At 36.7% G+C, this 7,084-nt stretch overlaps 1 protein-coding gene across 1 annotated transcript in view; it reads right to left on the reverse strand.

Annotated features, from left to right (window-relative positions):
* LOC130908834 (cadherin-7-like) overlaps positions 1 to 6,665 on the reverse strand; it is a 262,669-nt gene extending 256,004 nt beyond the window's left edge. The window contains exon 1 of the mRNA XM_057824696.1: positions 6,447 to 6,665. The gene's annotated coding sequence lies outside the window, so the exon portion shown is untranslated. The remainder of the gene's footprint in view (positions 1 to 6,446) is intronic.
* Between the last annotated feature and the right edge of the window lie 419 nt (positions 6,666 to 7,084).

The following is a 7,084-nucleotide window of genomic DNA, read 5'->3' on the forward strand; positions in this document are numbered from 1 at the left end:
GATCCCCAAGCTAACGAGCGTACCCCAACAAAGGTTAGTCAGCTGACTCCCAATTATCTGGCAGCACAGCAGCAAGGTCATCATTGAGCCACATGTCACTGCGGCGTGGCGACACTTAACAAGTCACGTGACGGAAGCGGCCAGCTCTCGCGGGTCAGATTAAAAATAAATCGGAGGCGTCAGCAGCGCCTCTGACCTCTAGCCGGACGCTCCGCAGCACGCCGGCCTTTGTCTTCCCGCCTCATCCGCGTTCGTGACACATTACCCAGCATGCCTTAAATGCGGAGGAGGAGAAAGTCGGCGCATCTTGACATAAAAGCACCCCAGCAGGTCCGAGTGGTCCTGTAAGGAACCCGGTTGTCTACGTGTGACTTCCAAAGCGTCGCACGCGGTTTCTTGCGGCCAAGAAATGCCACGTAAACGGCGGGAGGTCATGTGAGAGGAGACGTTCAGAAAGTTGGATCGCACGCAATACGTGTCCTTAAATAGCTGGACCTGGTTTAAAAGAGGGCAACAAAACAGTCTTTATAACGGCTGCTATCAACAATATGAAATGAGTCACTTCGCTTCCTTCTGCCACGGGGTTTGCCGACAGGAGCTTTGAAGGACACCTGTAAATGGCCGAAATGACCCAGCTAGGACTGGCAAAGTGAGACTTTTTATGGCTTTACTTATGATTGACACACCAAATTCTATGTTAGTAAGTGAAACTGGCTATTGAATTCTCGTCGAAGGTCCTCTGGAGGAGTCTCTAACAAAATGGGGGACTTTCTGAAAAGTGGTTTTAGAGGTAACCATTTTTAAATACTGATCATTGGGATCGCAATATATCTTATTGTGTTGATCTAAGAGGTAGTGTGATAATTTTTTATGAGTATATCTAGGGGTGCTGCTGATCGATACTCTATCAATTATTTAAGTAATCAATTCATCTATCGATTTGTCAGTTCGGAATAATCGGATTACAAACATTAAATGAGTGGCAGGAAAAAAAATTGAAGATGTAAAACGAAAGAAACAAGTGTTTATGCCATCAATAGCATTTATTTTGGCTCGCTAAAGTTGCACTTTTAGAAGAGCATTAAATGCGAAAACAAAATAAAATACCTGTGTGTTTTTCCAAACTAAGCAAAATTGTATTTTTAATTCACAAGAGCAATAAATGCATTTAAAACGAAATTAAAACACCTGAGCTGAGCCTCAAACAGTATGAAAAATAAATAAATGAGGATCTAAGTACAACAAAAGAACAATTGGCTAACTTGCATGGCAAAAGTCTGCTAGCTTAAATGCTGTAAAATGCAAACTTTTTTTTTTTTTTTTACAGTACTCTTAACAAACAACCTCCAAACTAAAGCACGAATGCATAAACAAACATATTAGCTCAAATAAAAACTTTACCTTATCTTGACCTTAACAGTGAGCAGTTAGCTTAAGCCATGTTAGACGAGTTGTCATATTCACGGTTGCCACTAGAGGGCAGTGTATCCACCTAAATCAATAAAACTAAATGCAACTTTCAAAACAAACGTGACAACGCCACTCTAATTAAACGAATACTCGAAGCAGCAAAATTTGATTCGAAGCTTTTTTCTTATCAAGTTACTCGATTTAATCGACTAATTATATCATGTTGCTGTGTCATCGGTATTGTGATATCATCAATTGTTGCTATTGTGATGTCATCTTGATAAAATCAATATTATTGCGTTACAACTGGTATCGCAATTTTTTTTTTTTTTTTACATTTATTGCGTTTATTTTAACTTGAAAATATCTCGTTTTTGTTGGAAACTTCATATCTGAATTTTATTACCATGAAGGGAATTCAATTTTGACGTCGTAATACTATTGGTATTATTAAATAATCGGTATTATGCATAAGCAGATTTTAAGGGAGGGGGCAGGGGGACCTGCTGGTGGCCGAAAAGTGTCATAGCATTAAATTGACTTTCCTATATATATATATATATATATATAAGTTGTAAAGCAATAAAACTGCATCAAAAATGAATGAAATGAACAAAAAAATATATTTTTATAATAGGTCAAAAGTATTTTTTGCGACTAGCACCTTAGACGGTCATTTGCTTTACATATAATTTTCAAAATAAAAAAAATAAAAAATTCGGGGAGGGCAATTGTATTTTTCAAATGATTTTTTTATTTGAAAATATTTTTGTGTTCAAATGCAAACTTTTCAATCTCAAATATTTTTTCGCATTCAAAAACATTTGAAATTTTTCATTTTTTTATTGAAGTGATTTTTCTTTTGAAAATAAATATTTTTTGAAGCAACTTATTTTTTGATTGACTAATAAAGACAAAAACATCCTAGCCAACGTCATAGCCAAACACAAATCAACTTTACTTCAATTTAAAAAAATAATAATAATAATAATAATAAAGAAAAATAGCTTTCACATGCATTTTTTTTGAGTTTCAAATTTATTTTTGCATTAAAACACATTTTTTTTTAATTGAAGCGACTTTTTTTCATTGAAAATATATATTTTGATTGAAGCAACTTTTTTTTTTTTTGGATTGAATAATAAAGACACAAATCTACCCCCATATGGCTCCGCCCAGGGGAAACCATTTTTGACTGGAGTAACTACATTGGCACGACACCGGCAGGCGTACCATATTCAATGGATGACGATCTTGGCGAAAGTATTGCCTAAGCAGCCTAGTTTAGAATTCCCCTCAAGAATGATGGGAAACAAATAACGCTCTTTGTCAACTTATTATAAATATTCTTGTAAATTAATTTTATTGCTGACACTGCGTTTCGGAGTCATCAACATGTTGTGCCCCGCCTAACCCAAAAGTCAAACTCCGCCTATGGTATTATGATGAAGATGTATAGAAAATTATTTGTTGAATTGATATATGGTGACAATATTGACTTGAAATATCTGCATCCTGATTAAATGTTGCGAAGTAACATGGTGGTTAACCAATCTTCGTATTGTGTTTGGGTCAAAACTGACCCGTTTTTAAGTTTGACTATGCAAAAATCCATGGTACTTTTTACATAACACAAACTTGAAAACAATACAATACAAAGCAGGGCTGCAACTAACAGTTAGGTTCATAATCGATTGATCGGACAATTGATCAAACGATTTATCGGATTAAATGTCACTTTTTTCAATGACCTTCACAATTTACCTTTAAGTTGTTATAGGCATGTTGTAAGTAACTATGAAAACAAAATGAATGACTATTTCCTTCAAAAATAATATTTTGACTGACTTAGTCTTTAGTCTACAACTGTATCGATTATCAAATTCGTTGGTTAATCAATTAGTTGTTGAAGCCTTATTAAGAAGCTAGTTTAGACAGTAAGATGTCCGAAAATTGGCAAAAATGTGAGTTGTTTTGCAACGTAAAAGCAGATTTTTGTTCATGTCCTACTTTGACTTAACAAAATATATTGAAGAAATCTGATTAAATTTATAGATGAGAAGTAATAGGTATGTTATGATTTCAAGAATTTAGACAAGTTTAAGGTGAAAAAGGTCCTAAATGATTATTTGGTTATCAAAATAGTTGGCGATTAATTTGTTGATCGATTAGTTTTCGATTAATTGTTGCACCTCTACTGCAGAGGTTGAGTATTTTCAAGTTAAATCACAGATCAAATTTGATCCCCTCGCAAAAATATGTTCAAATTTCAAACACAATTCAAGGATTTATAATAGCATGGTAATCTACAGTATATTGTGATATCAATGGGATCACAAAAAATGTATATGGCAATATAAATATGGTTTTACGCCAATATTCTGTAACGAAACTGGTTGTGTAAAAACAATAATGGAATATAGTATTGAAAGATGCATGTGATACCGTCTATGTCATGATAATGTGATATTAAAATATTGTTTGAGTAATGTATCATGATACAATTTATCAGAATAAATCATAGCACGAGTTAAAAGTACACAAAGGATTCGAGCAAGCTTTACCGTACTGAATCTGTAAAACCTCAGCTGTACTGCATGACATTTTGATGGCATGGATGGAAAGTGGAACAGATTTGTCTTCAGGGCAACAGGAGCGTTGAAGAAGGTATGGCAGAATACGGATGTGGAGGATGGGCCGCACAGGGTCAGCAAACAAAAAGGCACTATCTTCCAGAAACATATGCCAAGTCAAAACAAGCACCAATGAGAAAATGCGCTAATGTGACAAAGTCACTATCGCTGCCACTTAAGTGTTCAAAATTATGAAACGTGTCTTGAACCTCAGACTTCCCGTATTTGACAATTAATTCATCTTTTTGCCCTTTAATACGAAAAAACAAGTTATAAATGAGCAGCACGCTCGCCCTTTTTAAAAATGCTGCCTTTCCTCTAATTTATGGTGTTTTTGGGACAGCGTAACCTTCGTGTGGACTTCCTGCGGCAACGCGGTGGGGGAAAAGGGCGGTCCTATGAGGGAAAGGTTTTGGTTTGGGTGTCAAATGAAGTGAAAACATGAGATAAAGCGGGTGATGCGAAGCCCCCCGGGGTCGTCCCTGTTTGGCTTATACACTGTTGTTCTAATCCCATTTAACAGGCCCACAACAGGATTACCAGCGCTCGGGGCGGGACGACCAATCATACGTTGGTTTGCCATTTTATTGTCATGAACACGTGTTAAGTCATTCACTGCCATTGACGGCGGTAGACGTCAATAAAAAAGTCCATTGGCAGAAGCATGAAAAAAATCGATACAGGCTTCCATTGACATTTAACCCTATATAAGGGTTCATTTAACTCATTTGTTGCCATTGACGGTGCTAGATGTCCAATCCATTTGACCAGTCCCAAATTGAATTGGCACTGACAGATAAGCATTCACAGCTAGTCTTCAAAGTTTAAATGAATTGGGCGGATATTGTTGTCAATAGCAACCAATGAGTTTAAAAAAAAAAAAAAAAAAGTGTTTTTGGAGGCTCAAAACCACTGTTTATTATATTTAGTTTTCATTTATTCTAATGTTTTCATTTTGGTTATGTAAAGATTTTATTTAGTCATTCAAAAATTATCATTCTTCAAAAAAAAATTTGGACCCACCAAAATGGATTTTTGACCAATTTTAAAGATTCCAACCACCTCAAACTGTTGTACTAATTACTCTGAAAAAAAAATACTAATTACTCTGAAAAAAATATCATGGAGTTATTGAACCCACAAAAAAAAAAAAAACAATCGGCTCACATTAATTCAACCCACCAAAAAATAAAAAATCGTTCCTTCGACATTTAAATAGGGACCACCCAAAAAAAGATTTTTGATCGATTTTAACTATTCCAACTTCAAACTGTTCTTCTTACAGCTCTTGAAAAAATAGTGGGACATTTTCACCAAAAAAAGCTAATTTTTGAGCAATTTTGGAGTTATTTGACTCCATGATCAAATATAGTGAACCCACAAAAACTCCGCATTGGCTCCCATTCAAATTGAACTCCGACCCACAAACAAATCCATATTGGCCCCCATTGACAGCAAATTAATTACCTACAAAATTAATATACATTGGCTCTTGTACCCACACCAAAAATGTCCATTGGCGTTCATTGTTTTTGACTAAAAACCTCCTACTAAATCCCATGAAAACATTAAAATACATGCTTTGCCTACTCACACTCCAACATATACCTCCAATCATTTCCACTTTTCGCACCTTCACACCTTTGACCAAAAGGTCACCGTTTTTTTACCCAAATGCCAAAACACACGTTCCCACGCAATTTCTTCAGAAATTGCATTTTCTAGGTAATCATAAGCTTAATTTATGGACGTGTATGGGCATGGGCATTTCATTAAGTACGTCTGCAGAATAATGTACAAGAATTATCATGTAAATTGAGCATTAATCCCGTTTTTACTCTGTATTTGCATGAGAATCGCAAAATATTAGGAACATTCACAACCACCATAACCAATGATTTGATCAAAAAGGATAATTGCTTGAATTTCTACTCTTATGTTTATCAATACTAATGATTAGATATACCTAATAAAGTGCCCTACATAGTCTGTAGTCCTTTCATTCAATTCAGTGCAACGTTTGAACTGTTTTTCATCATTTTCCTAAACATTCTGATGTGTTTTTCGTCAAACAAGCATACACATTAATACTATTACCAAAAAATGAATGCCACTTTCTACCCAGCATTATTTTTAAAGCCTCAATTATTAGATCAGGATCTCTTCTATTGCTAAAGGACGGCTTCTATTGGAGATGACACACGCGCTGCTCATCCATCACTAAGTGTCACATTCACAAAATCACGCACAAAAGTTGCACACGTCCTTATCTCGTCATGAATTCCGATCCCTAAGTGGCGGCAACATTTAACAGGGAAAAGCGGTGCGCGGGAAGAGCAAATGCAGAATACTAATGACTCGCAAGAAGAAGAAGCACAAGAAAGAAGAATCAGTGTCACTCACCCCCCCTGTCAAACGTGTGAGAACTTCCCGCCAGTGCAAAGTTGACCGAGCAGGACAAGAAGACACCAAGAAAAAGGAGAAGAAAGAGGAGAAGGAGGACGAAGAGGAAGAGCGGCGTGCGGTCACGCTGTTGAAGAAGTCGCCAATTAGGTTCCGATGGTGTGGATTTGTGTTGCTTGTGTTCACGTCGCTGCTGCATGCACTCTGCTTTCGCTTGGATGTGACTTGCCTCAGCTTCACTCTCTCTCTCTTGCTCGCTCCTCATCCCTCGCTCTTTCCTGCGCAGTGCCGCCTTCTCCTCCTCCTCCTATGTGCAATGATGACCAGCTGCAGGATTCTTCAGCTTCACCAGGGGTGTCCAATCTACAACCCAGGGGAGACATTTCCAGCCTGTTGTCGGTTTTGACACTATTTTTAAAAAAGAAAACAAAAAGGACAATTAATTAACTGATTACTACGGAGCCCCTAAAGGGACATCGACATACCGTATTGGCCCGAATATAAGACGGCCCTGATTATAAGACGACCCTCTCTTTTTCAAGACTCAAGTTTGAAAAAAGACTTTTTGAACACCAAATTTTTATACAGAAAATACAGTGCATCTGAAACAAATGATTATAACTAGGGTTGTTCCGATC

This window comes from Corythoichthys intestinalis, chromosome 20 (genome assembly GCF_030265065.1).
Source record: "Corythoichthys intestinalis isolate RoL2023-P3 chromosome 20, ASM3026506v1, whole genome shotgun sequence".
Classification (NCBI taxonomy): Eukaryota; Metazoa; Chordata; class Actinopteri; order Syngnathiformes; family Syngnathidae; genus Corythoichthys; species Corythoichthys intestinalis.